The sequence below is a fragment of the Schistocerca cancellata genome, chromosome 1 (assembly GCF_023864275.1).
Source record: "Schistocerca cancellata isolate TAMUIC-IGC-003103 chromosome 1, iqSchCanc2.1, whole genome shotgun sequence".
Taxonomy (NCBI): Eukaryota; Metazoa; Arthropoda; class Insecta; order Orthoptera; family Acrididae; genus Schistocerca; species Schistocerca cancellata.
In genome coordinates, this window is record NC_064626.1 from 633,432,919 (window position 1) to 633,448,393 (window position 15,475).

The window sequence follows — 15,475 nt, forward strand, 5'->3', positions numbered from 1 at the left end:
GTATTTTCTTCTTTTCATTACTGTATAGATGAAGACGACGTCCTGCATTTTTTTTAAATCGGATTATGTAAAACACCTATATAAAAACTATACGGCGGAAACACTACAAGAAGAACTCAAAATTGTTGAATAAATCGGACTATCAAACCTGTAAACACGTTTTTAAGTTAATTACACTTTTAGAGAGGGTCCTTATTACGTGGTCTTTTATGAAAAAGCTGAACTTTGATTGACTCGATATTCATTGTATTCATCATGAGAAAAAAAAGAAGATAAAGTTAACTTTCAAGGCCTGGGCATGAGAGATGATGGGCAGGCGATAAGTCTTTATGTGAGACTATATGAATGTGTGTCGAAAATATAGTTCTTAGTTTTCTAATGAATCTGTGTACATATTCTTCGTTTGATCAACGTTACCTAGGACTGTACTAATTACTTTCTATAGCATTCATGTTTAGGTCATCTGCTTTTCTTCCGCTGTCGTTTTCTTGTTACAGTCAACGTAGTGATGTTTCAGCACATTGCCTAAGTTTAGCGCATCTGTATGTTGTGGTGCCTTTTTACAATCACATCTTCCTCTTTTTTCTTTTTTGATTATCTCTCGACCGATTTTATACAATTTTATTTCGCACTGTCTTGATATCGATTATGGATTTTGCATTGTGTGAATTTTACAAACTCGTGTTTCGAGTCATATACTGGTATGAAATGAAATGTCGTGTGGCTAAGGCCCCCCGTCGGGTAGACCGTTCGCCTGGTGCAGGTCTTTCGATTTGACGCCACTTCGGCGACCTGCGCGTCGATGGGGATGAAATGATGATGATTAGGACAACACAACACCCAGTCCCTGAGCGGAGAAAATCTCCGAACCAGCCGGGAATCGAACCCGGGACCTTAGGATTGACATTCCGTCACGCTGACCACTCAGTTACCGGGGCCGGACTTCCATCTGGTTAATACCAGTTACTACTGAATCCGTCTTTTCTGCCAGGTCACTGCAAATGAGAGACAGTTTCACTTAGTACCTGGTGTAGTTATGTTACTAATTCGGTAAACGTCCAGTGAGTTCTTCACTCTCCCACGGTTTTTTTCGGAACGTATTTAAAGAACAATAGCGATGACCTCTTGCTGTCAGATTCCTGTTGTAATGGAAAATGTCTCAGAAATTTCTTTCAGTTTCGACATCAAGGAGAAAGTTTACTAGAAAGAAGCATCACATTCAACGTATAGACATCTTCGTACAATATGTAGTGTTAAATATGTCTGGAAGCGTATGTCAACGTCTGCATCTATATTCTGCCGACCAGTGTGAAGTGCATATCAGAGGGTAGTTCCCATTGTATCACCTGTTACCGTATCTTCAGGTTCTGTTCTCGCATCGAGCGCGAGATGACCGACTGCTGAAAAGCTTCCCTGTACGCAGTCCAGTCCTTCGAAAATGGCTCTGAGAACTATTGGACTTAACAGCTGAGGTCATCAGTCCCCTAGAAGTTAGAACTACTTCAACCTAACTAACCTAAGGACATCACACATATTCATGCCCGAGGCAGGATTCGAACCCGCGACCGTAGGGGTCGCGAGGTTCCAGACTGCAGCGCCTAGAACCGCACGGCCACACCGGCCGGCCGCAGTCCTTCGAGGTTCCTACGGGAGCGATAGGTACGAGACGGCAGCTTGTTGCTAGACTCCTAATACTGGGTTCTGAAATTCTGAAAGCAGGCTTTCGCGAGGTACTTGGTATCTGACTTCAAGCGTCTGACAGTGCAAGCCTTTCAGCTTCCCCGTGACGCTCTTCCGCGTGGAGAACAAACCTGCTGTCACCATTCGTGCTGCCCTTCTTTGTATACGTCTTGTATCCCTTGTTATAGTCCTATCTGAGTTCCACATACTTGAGCAATATTATAAGACAGCTTGTGGGAGTGTTTTTTATGCTGTCTCTTTTGCAGATTGCATTTTGCCAATATCCTACCAATGAATCGAAGTCTAACGCCTGCTTTGTCTACGACTGAGCCTCTTTAATCGTTCCATTTCATATACCGACAAATTATTACACCCTGGTATTCAAGCTGACTGATTCCAACAGTGACTCACTCAAAGTATAGTCACTACACTGCTCTGCAAAACTTAAGGACGGGTTGGATAAAATAACTCGATACTACCTACTAGGTGGAAATGAATGAAATTGTGGGAGCATGTTGCCAAAGGCCTCCCAGTCGTTTACAGAAAACTAGACGTCACATGGTGTAAGGCCAACGTGACTACAGCGCGAAATGGGGCTGGCCCCACAATACGAGGCTTGACGACGGTCAACTACAGCAGCAAATGAACGCTACATTGTGCAGCAGGCAAGAAGGGACCACGTCAAACAACGGGCGCAATTGCAGCCACATCTAACAGGTTGCAAGGCATGCAATCTTATGCTTCACATTGACGCGATTACTGCAGACGACCAGAACGTTGTGTTACGATGATACCCACACATTGGCAGCGCCGTTTACGTTGGTGCTAAAAGCATAGGGACTGGAGCAACGAGGAGGAGGATCACGTGCTGTTCTCGGATGAGAGCAGATTCAGTTTGAATAATGACTGTTGATGCACCCTTATATGGTGTAAGGTGGCGTGGTCTCCTGACCTTCATTTCTTACATATTCCGACCTCACCATCATATTCTGCATATCAAGACGTTTCATTCAAGCCCCAAACTCGATAGAGTAGAGCCAATTTTACATATCTCCGTTTACTAGATATGCAAATCTAATAAATAAATCGCAAGTGCGCACCGAAGTTAAAAAGTCGAGGCTGGCGTACACAAACATTCAAGACACGATGGCCACACACAGGAGTTTTTGTTCGGTGGAGGCAAGCAGCCCGCTGAAAAATCTGCAGGAGGGCGGGTTAGCACACAGCTGTGCCGGCCAACTGACTGCCCATGGACCAAAACAGTTTTTGCCAGAGAAAACGGATAATGGCTTACGTGTTCACCTTAAAAGCGAAACCCGCTGTATTGTTGGGAGAGCCCCAGCGTACGCATTTTTTTTCATGGACCTACTGCGCAGTTTCAGAGTTCTCACATGTGGACAATAAATGCCTAACGCAGATGCTATATATTTCCGTATTGGTCAGCTTAGCCATTCTCCCATTTGTAAGAGTAACGCTGATTGGTAGACTATTTCTGTCACTTTAAGCCAGAGGAGTGAGGGAAAGACAGCGAATGATATACCCTTTCACTTTTTGCGAGGAGGGAAGTCGTTCCGGTGACAATCTTGTAGCGGTAACACATAGCGGGAGCGAGTGCGCTCGTGCGTGTACGCAGTGAGCGAGGAACAAAGTCTCTACTCAGCACTGCACTGAGAGAGCATCTCTGTCGCTAGCGAATCGGAGTGATACTGTATATTGAGTCGCTCGCGATTAAGCGTTTGTTCACTGTGTTGGCCGCGACAATTAATGTGCGGTGCGAACACAGACAGAGTATTAGTTAGCGCCTGCAAGCGAACATCAAGTGGCATCGTGGTGGACTGGTTATCTGACCGGTGTACCACGCCAATAGTTAGACTAGGGGCAGATAGAAGTCCTCGACTTAATCAAGGTGTAGTGAGAGTTTGATTGGCGAAGGTCAATCCAGATAGAAAGAGATAATTTTGTATTTTTTAGTGGTGAACGATGCAGGCAGCAGTCGTCGCAGCTCACGGTATTGTGCACTACAGCATAGGTAAGCCCCATCTTTCCTCCATTAGAAATAACATACTTCATTCACGTCACTCCATTACATTCCTCACGCGACAGCCTCGACCGTACTTAGAAAAATTCAATCGGATAATTATTCAAGTTGAGTAGGTTCGGCTCTCAGCCATTCTGCCGAGTAAATAACATTCTTAAAGAAAAGGGATAAAAAAAGCTTTCCCACACTTTGTATATAAATGTCATTAACAGGATTCTTATCCATAAGAGGTAACCTCCTATTCTGAAAACAACCCGGAAATTTGTCTATCAATTTATAAATAAAAGTTTCATTTGTTTGTTTTTTTTAAATTTTGCAATAAATAATATTTTCCGTTCGTTTAATGTTTTTCTTACACTAACTAACAATACTACAGTACCCAAGTATCCCAGTAGTTACGTAAGAAAATAGAATATTTTTGTGTCTTTTCCTTACAGTGGACGACTCCAGAAGATATTTATTGCTGAAAGTTTTTCAGGCATTTCTTTTTGGTACGTTAGGAACGTCTGTCTGACTTCTGTAGTAGTGTTGGGTGGAAACTGCTTCTTGCAGGGGCCAAAAGGTACTTGTCAGATCAATCCGTTGCGCAACTCGTCAACATAACAGCCACACACTGACAATGGGAAGAGATGGGAACACGTAATGCATGCAGAAACATTGTCGAACACGATCGTTTTGGTAGTCCATATGTTATGGCCTAGGTAGGCACAATGTTGCGTGGGCGTTCTGATGTCAAATTGTTTCAGGAAGCTATGCTCAACTCTCAACCTCATTGTCGCATGCCTTCCCCAAGTGCGGTTTTTTTTCAGGTTGATTAAGCCATTTCATTTTAATGGGTGGCAGCGCACTACCACATCGAACGGCGCGAGTGGAGGAGCTCTTGTAACGAGAGGATGTTCGGCGTATGGACTGGCCTTTGACCAGGCGCAACTTAAACCTCATCGAGCACGTGTGGAGGCGTTCAGGAGACGTCACGTCCACATACACCAATGACCATCCAGCAGCTGTCAATCCGCTGGTGGAAGAATGGAACGTCCTGCCGTAAGGACTCCTTACCAACCTTGTGGTCGGCACAGGAGAACGTTTCAGGCAAGCATTGCTGTTCGTGGCGACCACATATTCCCAAAAACCATGTCTTGCCTTTTGTAATGTCCAGGGGATCATCATAAATCGCTGTGACTTAAGTGTAATTATTGTCTTTGAATAAAAGTGTCGTTTCTGCTCGTCTCGTTGCGCGTCTCTTTCAGTTGCCTTCTTCACTGCACTGTACTGAACTTTACCGTGCTGTAGTGATTTTTTCCATGTATGGTCCAAGTTTATTTCGAGATCTATTGCTTGGCAGTGACACATAATGCGAAAGTTACTTTCGTGCTGAAGCTTTGCACACCAGTGTAGGATACTACGTTTTTTAAAATTATATTTTGCTATTGTTAAAAGCAGAGATTTACATTTCTGAACGTTTAAGGGAAATTGCCAATTTTTGCAACACTTTGAATTCTTGTCTGTGCAGCTATTCTACGACAGACCTTCATTATAGACAACTGCATCATCTGCTTGTGGTTACTATTAGTATGGTCTTGCTGGTAACTAACATGAACAGCGGTAGTCACGAAACACTGGCCTGCCCGCTGCCTTGAGCCACGTCTGACGTTAGCAACAACAACCACAGCTGTGTTAAGGTACATTTAGTACGTCACGAATGGAACCGGTGTTAAATGATACTGTGTAAACAGGAGACCTTTCTGGGACACGCATGCACCCACATGAGAGGTCACAACGATCACTTCTTTCAGCCTTACACACAAAGAAGCAACGACGTTGCCGCAGTGGATACACCGGTTCCTGTCAGATCACCGAATTTAAGCGCTGTCGGGCGCGGCCGGCACTTGGACGGGTGACCATGCGGGTCGCCATGTGCTATTGCCATTTTTCTGAGTGCACTCAACCTTGTGATGCCAATTGAGGAGCTACTCGACCGAATAGTAGCGGGTCCGGTCACAGAAAACCATCATAACGACCGGGAGAGCGGTGTGCTGACCAGACGCCTCTACTATCCGCATCCTCACCTGAGGATGACACGGCGGTCGGATGGTCCCGATGGGCCACTTGTGGCCTGAAGACGGAGTGCTTACAGAGAAAGTGATACGAAATATTCAAGTAACTCAAAATCCAAGTACAGATACGGACTGGAAAAGAGATCTGTGATCGCAGGTGCATTCCATTAATGACCTGATACATTTGATAGACAAATTTCACCCTTAAGAGTAGTTTTCACAGAAATTCCGAAGCGATCCGCGTACTCTCAAGAGAAAGGACCACCGGATGAGAAGGTCCGCATAATTTTCAGTTTCCTAGAAGCCGAATTGGTAACGTAGTCCCAGGACGGCGGGTCTGTTGGAAAAGTGGTCCTTAGCCTTGTTTCGCAGACGCACTTCCGTTGCTTTTCGTGGGCGTGCTGATTTGGCATCTCCTCGGGATGTCTAACTTATAAAAGTGTCAGGGGTTGCCTCACCTCCCCATTTGAACAGAAGCAGAAACGACAACGCCTCCTCCCTAGGCATCTTTGGCAGTGCCGGCATAGAACAATCTCTTTCTGAAGTCACACTAACACTGCCATGCAAGTCCACAGCCATCTTAGTTACGCAATATTCTATATTTCATTACTTTGAAGCCAGACGTGTGTAATAAATATACGATAAGAATCCGGGTGCACATTAAGAAGACGCACGTTAGGGTCGAGGTCGCAGTGACGCCACTTGCTTGTTTCCGGATCTGCGGGCGTTGCAGCGACTGTTCTTCACTGAATTTCTGGTTAGCAATGCGCCCGCGTTCTCCTTTTCCCTTGTCGGTCTCTCTCTCGTGGCTCATTAGTTCTGTCTGTGTGTGTGTGTGTGTGTGTGTGTGTGTGTATCCTTGCTTGGTTCTCTCTTAATATCTTGAGTATTTTTCCTGAAAGGCTGGAAGAACTCTTACTATTATTTTCTTCTTTTATGCTTTCTTTTTCTGTGGTTACCTTGCCTGTGTGTAGAATGAGATTTTCGCTCTGCAACGGAGTGTGCGCTGATATGAAACTTCCTGGCAGATTAAAACTGTGTGCCAGACCGAGTTTCGAACTCGGGACCTTTGCCTTTCGTTGCAAGGTAGGAGACGAGGTACTGGCAGAAGTAAATCTGTGAGGACGGAGCGTGAGTCGTGCTTGGGTAGCTCATTTGGTAGAGCACTTGGCCACGAAAGGCAAAGGTCCCGAGTTCGAGTCTCGGTCCGGCACACAGATTTAATCTGCCAGTAAGTTGCCTGTGTGTATTTGGAACTATACCCGCACTGTGAATGCTGTCTCGCTTTTTCCGTTGCGAACAAATCGAGGATAGGATCACTTGTCCGGAAATGTCATACAACATCGCTACACAGCGTCGAAGCTGTAGGCGCCGGCGCCTGCAACTAGGCCACCCCTTCGTCCCCAAACGTGACCTTGTAAGCTCCACGGACCGTAGGTGGAACGTCTCGCAATTTTCTTTGTCATTCAGCGATCGCGACTAATTGCCACGGTCGCCAGTGGAGAAGACGGAGCTAGCTGCTGAGTAGACAGGCCTTGTCTTCTTTGAACGCGCTGCTCTGCTGCATCGGTGGATGACGGTTTCGGACACGGGTTTCCATTCACCATTTATTTTTCTCCTGGAGCCCTCTAAAATCTCCATAGAATTTCGGTATACAGGAGAAAAATAAACTGCAGATGGAAAGCAGTGTCTAAAATCGTCATCCAACAAGGCCAACAGAGCACCGCATTCATAGGAGACAAGGCCTTTGTACGCAGTGGCTAGCTCCATCTTCTTCACTGGCGATCGCGGTAATCATTCACGATCACTGCATAACAAACCGTTGGATGACATTTCCGGACTCGGGTTCCTGTCCCCGATTTCTTACTAAAGACACCCTCTACAATCACTCGAAGGTTGTCGCAACATTTGTGGGATACACTTTATAAAGTTTAATTAGATTTCAGCGTCTCAGTTGCTTCTGTACCACTTCCCCCTGTTACTAAATAATTTAATCAGTCCTTACCAGATAAAACACCTATTTTCGTTTACTTGATCCGATGCTGACTGTCAAGGGGACAGGCAGCGTTGCAGGTTAAATACTGATTTATCTGCAAAATTGCAAGAAGGAGTGATTGAGCTGCAGATAACTTTCTCCACAATTATACCACAATTCTCATTTAGTTAATCTCGTCACAGAGAGTGTTGAATCAACTACATAATTTCCCTCAAGGCTTCACCGGCCTGGATCTTCTTAATTATTTATTCCTTCAGCCGCTACAACCTGTCATAACATAATAATTTAATTCAGCTATGGTTGTTCTTCATTAACATATATCAACTGAAGAGCTGAAGATTACTTATTCATCTGTCTGTCTCCATCCAAGGCAACATACTGCATCTTCCCTACCAAAAAATGCTCAGTCAAATCAGAAATTTCATTTGATGCTGCATGTATTCGTACGTTCATTAAGAGGCATAGCTATGCTACCGAGTCAAATGTTTAACGGAACTCAAGAAATGCTGCATCTATTTGACTGCCTTGATGGCTCAAATGGTTCAAATGGCTCTGAGCACTATGGGACTCAACTGCTGATGTCATTAGTCCCCTAGAACGTAGAACTAGTTAAACCTAACTAACCTAAGGACATCACAAACATCCATGCCCGAGGCAGGATTCGAACCTGCGACCGTAGTGGTCTTGCGGTTCCAGACTGCAGCGCCTTTAACTGCACGGCCACTTCGGCTGGCACTGCCTTGATCCCTGGCTTTCATATGTCGTATGAGAAAAGCATGTGTTTTCGAAAGCCATCCCGGTTTGAATGGTAATGTTCATTCTGTTTGAGGTACCTCAGAAAGTTCTGTTGAATCCTCGTTAGCCCCTCTGTAGAGCTGTACCATGGGAAGCAAGTAAAGGATGTTGGTTGGTGGCCAGTATCCTCGTTCTATACCACAACTGCACGCAGTTAATAATTGGGTTTGTGAGGTAATGGGCTAGTTGTGGCGCCCTGAATATATTCTCGGAGTAGGCGTGGCCGCACGGGCCGTTCGGCAAGCCGGGGCTCGTCAGCAACCTCGTGGTGCCGAACATTAGCCGGAGCAAGAGGGGCAGCCCCAGTGCGTGGTCCAGGCCGACCGTGTGGCTGGGAATTCCATGTTGACGCTGTGTCGAGGATTGGGCTTTGTGTCGATGAAGGAGATTTGTTTGCTGGGAGTGCCAAAGATGGCAGACTTTGTGAAACCGTAATGGCAGATATTTCACAGTTCATGTAGAAATTAATAATAGCTCGAGGAATCATGATACCTTAAAAAGGAACATATACACTACCATTATTTGCACGACGACTCTGATGGTGTGATTAGATTTTCAATATCTTTATTAGTTTAAAGTTTAGTATCTGACTAAATTATACAACTAACACACACCAACGAATTCCAAAAACCTAAACGGTTCAGCCGATTTCGTCGATCGACGTGTCTTTGCAAAGCTATTAGTGTAAACCTAAATTGGTATGAATTACAGGCATGTAACTTTGAATAGTACATGAGTTATTGGAGGTCAAAGTGGCCGATTACTATTGATCGCTTCAGGCCGTAAGTACGAGGTGCATTCAAGTTCTAAGGCCTCCGATTTTTTTTCTCCGGACTGGAAAGAGATACAAACATGCGCATTGTTTCAAAATGAGGCCGCGTTCATTGTCAATACGTCCCAGAGACGGCAGATGGAATTTTACCGCCAGCGGCGAGAGTAAGAACTGTTTTAAATACTTAAAATAGCGACATTTTCCTTAGTTGAACAGCGCGCAATCATCCGTTTTCTGAATTTGCGTGGTGTGAAACCAATTGAAATTCATCGACAGTTGAAGGAGACGTGTGGTGATGGAGTTATGGATGTGTCGAAAGTGCGTTCGTGGGTGCGACTGTTTAATGAAGGCAGAACATCGTGTGACAACAAACCGAAACAACCTCGGGCTCACACAAGCCGGTCTGACGACATCATCGAGAAAGTGGAGAGAATTGTTTTGGGGGATCGCCGAATGACTGTTGAACAGATCGCCTCCAGAGTTGGCATTTCTGTGGGTTCTGTGCACACAATCCTGCATGACGACCTGAAAATGCGAAAAGTGTCATCCTGGTGGGTGCCACGAATGCTGACGGACGACCACATGCCTACCCGTGTGGCACGTTGCCAAGCAACGACAGCACGAATGGGACTTTCTTTTCGTTGGATGTGACAATGGATGAGACGTGGATGCCATTTTTCAATCCAGAAACAAAGCGCCAGTCAGCTCAATGGAAGCACACAGATTCACCGCCACCAAAAAAATTTCGGGTAACCGCCAGTGCTGAAAAAATGATGGTGTCCATGTTCTGAGACAGCGAGGGCGTAATCCTTACCCATTGCGTTCCAAAGGGCACTACGGTGACACGTGCATCCTACGAAAATGTTTTGAAGAACAAATTCCTTCCTGCACTGCAACAAAAACGTCCGGGAAGGGCTGCGCGTGTGCTGTTTCACCAAGACAACGCACCCGCACATCGAGCTAACGTTACGCAACAGTTTCTTCGTGATAACAACTTTGAAGTGATTCCTCATGCTCCCTGCTCACCTGACCTGGCTCCTAGTGACTTTTGGCTTTTTCCAACAATGAAACACACTCTCCGTGGCCGCACATTCACCAGCCGTGCTGCTATTGCCTCAGCGATTTTCCAGTGGTCAAAACAGACTCCTAAAGAAGCCTTCGCCGCTGCCATGGAATCATGGCGTCAGCGTTGTGAAAAATGTGTACGTCTGCAGGGCGATTACGTCGAGAAGTAACGCCAGTTTCATCGATTTCGGGTGAATAGTTAATTAAAAAAAAAATCGGAGGCCTTAGAACTTGAATGCACCTCGTACTCCACAGTTACATGAAAAAAAGGAAGCAGCGCGCTTAAAATATATTTATTCATCCATGTCTTTGTTTATATCCACTATTCATGAAGAAATTGGACAAATATTTACTGTGTTATAGAAAGCACAGAGACATTACGCTACTGGCCTACTTTTGTTTCTATTCCTTTGATATGTTTATTTGATTTGTTTATTTATTTAATAATGTGTGTTAGAGCGTGTTTATGGTCTAGCCGTAGGAATATTTATTTAATTTCAAGTTATTTAAATGTAAATCCAGTATTTCTTATGTGTTTCAATACGTTTGTGAGTGTGCATTGGGTTGGAGACATGGCGGGAGCGCTTTAGCCAATTACAGCGCTCGTTACTACGGTAGGCGATTACCAAAGTCAGACTGTATGGAAGTGGGGGAGGAGCATCGGGTGACACAGGACACGCGGGAGGTGCTGGACGGGAAGGCGCGACTGACGGTCGCGGGAAATACTTGCAGAGTGTTGGGCAGTTTGCACGTGGTCACTGGAGATATTTCGTAGTGCCACTTGTGCACTTACGAGATTTCTGCGGCTTCTGCATTATGCGTTTAGAAGTGAATATCTCGTGAGCTATGTAATTGTTCATAACTAATTACGTGAAGTAGGAATCTATTGTTTCCCTGTTGTTCAACTTATATTTTATTTAATTGCTGGACCATCGACACCAATAAGTATTTTGCAGTAATAAACGGAACTCTTAGAGGGACTTTTGCTATCGTACTCATCATTTAAAGTCGCTAAAAACAGTACCAACAGATTTTATTTCATTGCAATCTTTCATTCATAAATTTCTATGTTACATTCAAAATTCGCAATTGCTGTGTTACAGGAACCTTCGACCATTCTTTTCATGTGTATATTCATATTGTATACTGTAGACTCAGCAGTATTTGACTTGTAATGTGGCAACTACGTATCCCAGCCTCTAGACAACGAAACCAGCCAAAACTTGTAATATTTCAACTGTGAGTCTGAGCGTACGTAGTTGAGGACCACCATATTTTTTTTGTTTTTTTTTTTTTTTTGTTTTGAAAGCCCGCAGGTTCTTTATTCATAAGTAAAGAGCTACTTAACTTAAGCTTCCATGTGCTGTGGTACAAGCTCTCTTCTGTATAGTCCACACAGTCTCAATGCCATTGAAGTGCAAGTCTGCTATGCGCTACATGCTGCCTGTCCCTGTGCTAGAGGCTCACTGGAACTCACTAGGTGCAACAAACTTGAACTAACCCGAACCAAAAGGCCCTCGGGTCCTCGGCGGCTATCTCAAATACCGGCAGCCAAGAGGGCGTTGGCGGCACGTTTCCAGTGAGTTTGTCGCTGGCCTTTCTCGATCTTTTTGTGACCTCTGTGATGCATGGGAGCTGGCGCCTGCGTACGTCATCACAAGTTCTATGTCTTCCTATAAAACAGTAAGGTTGATAGGAGATTCAATTAGTATAATCGAAAAAACGGTGACTGGTAACAGTGAACTTGTTGTTTCATTTAATTTAGTATAATCGATTTAGGATGTTTCAGACATGGTTTAGGGTCTTAAGAAGCAAATAGAAGTTTATTCAGAAATAATAATCCGTAGTGATTTCGGTTGTGAGCAACAGAACATCAAATTTTCAGTGAGACAGTGATTTTATGTCTATAAATCTATCACGTACGAACTGCCAGCCATCGACTTTGAAGCAAGCCACTTGTCATGTGTATTAATCGCACGCTCCCCTCATCTATCCTAGTCGGCGATGTCTATTTAATGCCACTGAATGTCTATTTTTGGTTGCATCTCATTTTGCTAACAACGACCTACTGAATTAACGCTGTAATTACGGATGTGATGGTTGTGTACTCCCTCAAGTTTGCAATATATGTGCCAGAGGCAGACCGTCGTGTTTTATAACTGATATTGTAGTAAATTTGGCCGCGAATAGTTGTTTGTGAATGGCATGACGCGTTTCGTTTTCAATGATCGTATACATTTTGTAGGTCTGCCTTAATACTACTATTTGTTTTTTACTCAAATACTTCAAGCTTTCATCGCATAGCTACGAACACAAACCATAAGAGATTCCTATATACGCAATGCACATCTTCTTCATATCGTATATTTGCAGTAATCAAAATGCAATTAAATATGTTTTGGTTAGTCCCAAATACTTATTTTTATCAAGAGAGATGAAAACTAATCAAGAGAAAATCTAAAAGTGTTCATTGATCTAATGGCAACGCAAGGCATTCAGTAAACTGTCGCTCTTTTACTTGTAAAGCCCGTATTGATATAGCCGCCAATTCAGGACTTGTTACGGTGAACCGTTGCGGCGAAAAAAGGCTCAAATGAACGCGTATACTTTGCTGAATAAGTGAAGGGGAACAGGTAATGTAGATTTATCAGTAATTAACGGATGACAGAGCATTAGTGAGAATTAAGCAGCCGAAACGAGGGGTTTATCTCTCCCTGTGGACATTTCTTTCCATTTTTTACAGATTTATAATAATTAACGGTGTGGCTAGTGCGGTTATATATGACGGTATTGTTCCAAGTTCAGTACACTTCACGTTTGATGATTTATGGTTCACTTTGATGTCTTTGTTTGCTCAATGGTAAAGACAAGGTTTTGATGATTGCTTGTAACAAAACACAATACATGATACACGAAAGCTGTACTCACATTAAGGACGACGCCAAATGCAGTGATTATCACATGAGAAACCTGATTTAAATTAAAGGAACAATCGTATTGCACCGTGAGTATTCGCAGGTGTGCTGGAGACTATCAGAAATGAAAAACCAGATCAGCTGAACGCCCAAATTATGTGAATCATTTTATTTGGAATGTGAAGGTCATCCATTTGATTTGGAATCTGATCATCTAATTTTTCCTTTTCCTGGCCTTATTCCGTATCTTCACCGGATCACCGTATTATTCTGGATTTGGCAATATTAGTGGTAGATAGTGAGACGGTGACCGGATGTCTTTCCACGCGAGACGGACTTTGTGTCCCCCATCTGTGTCTCTAGTGTTAACCCATGTGAAAGTTGAGAAAGCTTCCGAAATGTCTTAGAATCGTGAGAGTGATGCGGGTCGTGGGTACCAGACCAGTACCCAAAAACCAGAATGGTTGGCACATCGGCCCTCGTCGTTAATCCGCCGGGCTGATTGGGTCCGGGACCAGCACGTCTCCCCGACTCCCGGAAAGGGTGTGCTAAAGCGGGTCTGAGCAAACTCTTAAAATGTTACTGGTTCTGCGACGTAATCCTTACAGTTGGGACATCTCTGTTAAACAAACTCTATGTCTGCGACATCTGGTAAAACTGAACCCATCGTTCAGTGCGTCTTTCAGCAGAGTTACATTGAGTTTGGTAATTACATTTCAGTAGTATACGGGAGGAGATGTATGTTGCTGCGATTAAGACCCTTCATCCCAAAATATTTCGTCAATATGCGGCCCGAAGTATGACGATAGTGATGAGAGAAGAGCTTAAAGTTTTTTTCTCTTACCTATCTAGAAACACTTCTAGCTCCTTCAGACAATGTTCCGAACGAATCTATAGTGCGTCGCGACAGTCGACTTTTGCTTGGACATACATGAAAAAAGAAGTCATGACCGCTAAGAAGCTGCATTATGACTGCCTGTTCACCACTAGTTTCGATAATTGATCGACTTATTAATACAAGCGAGCGTCTACCAAAATGCACACTCTTTAAATTATAGGGTCGCATTGTTGCGACACTTTAAGTACTTGCTATTTTTACTGCTCAAATTTGTTTCAGTGCAATTAGTTCATTTACCGTTTCAATTCATATTCTTCATCGTGTGCGCGTACTGCGTCACTACAATGTTACTACCATAAAGACATTTTATTCCCTATTGAAAGGCAATGGAGGCACATTACGGATAACGTTTGGAAAGTAAATTATGGTTGCAATAGCATTCGATATCCTTTGGTGCAAAATGATATCAGAGTAAAATGGCGGAAATAAAAATTTCGACATCCAGATATGATTAATGTAGAAAAATGTAGAAATTTCTGAAATACATTTGTCTAGGAAACGAATTTGAGTGATTAACGTTGTAAGATCACAGGTATATGTAAGCGGTAGAAAAACCATTGAAAATGTGAAATAGTGATACATTAATAACCACCCTAATCGCCAGAATATTGAATGCAAGCATGCAAACGTGCATGCACTGTGCCGTGCAGGAGCCGGATGTCCTTTTGTAGGATGGAGTTCCATGCCTGTTGCACTTTGTCGGTTAATACAGGAACGGTTAATGCTGTTTGTGGATGACGCTGGAGTTGTCGTCCGATGATGTCCCACACGAGCTCGATTGGGGACTGATCTGGCGATCGAGAAGGCCAAGGAGACAAGTCGACACTCTGTAGATCATGTTGGGTTACAACAGCGGTATGTGGTGAAGCGTTATCCCGTTGGAAAACACCTCCTGGAAAGCAGTTCATGAATAGCAGAACAATAGGTAGAATCACCAGACTGACGTACAATTTTGCAGTCAGGGTGCGTGGGATAACCGAGAGTGTACCTGCGTCATACGAAGTCGTACCACAGCCCAGAACCTTAGGTGTAGGTCCAGCGTGTCTACGCCGCAGACAGGTTGGTTGCACGCGCTCAGCTGGCCTCCTTGTAAGCAACACACGGCCATCACTGCCACCGAGGCAGAACCGGCTTTGACCTGGAAACACAACAGACCTCCATCTGTCCTCCAGTGAACAGTCCATTGACACCACTGAAGTCAATGGACTGTACTCTACAGTGCATCTGGTTCGGAGTTGTCCTTGAAGTAACCGACTGGTAAT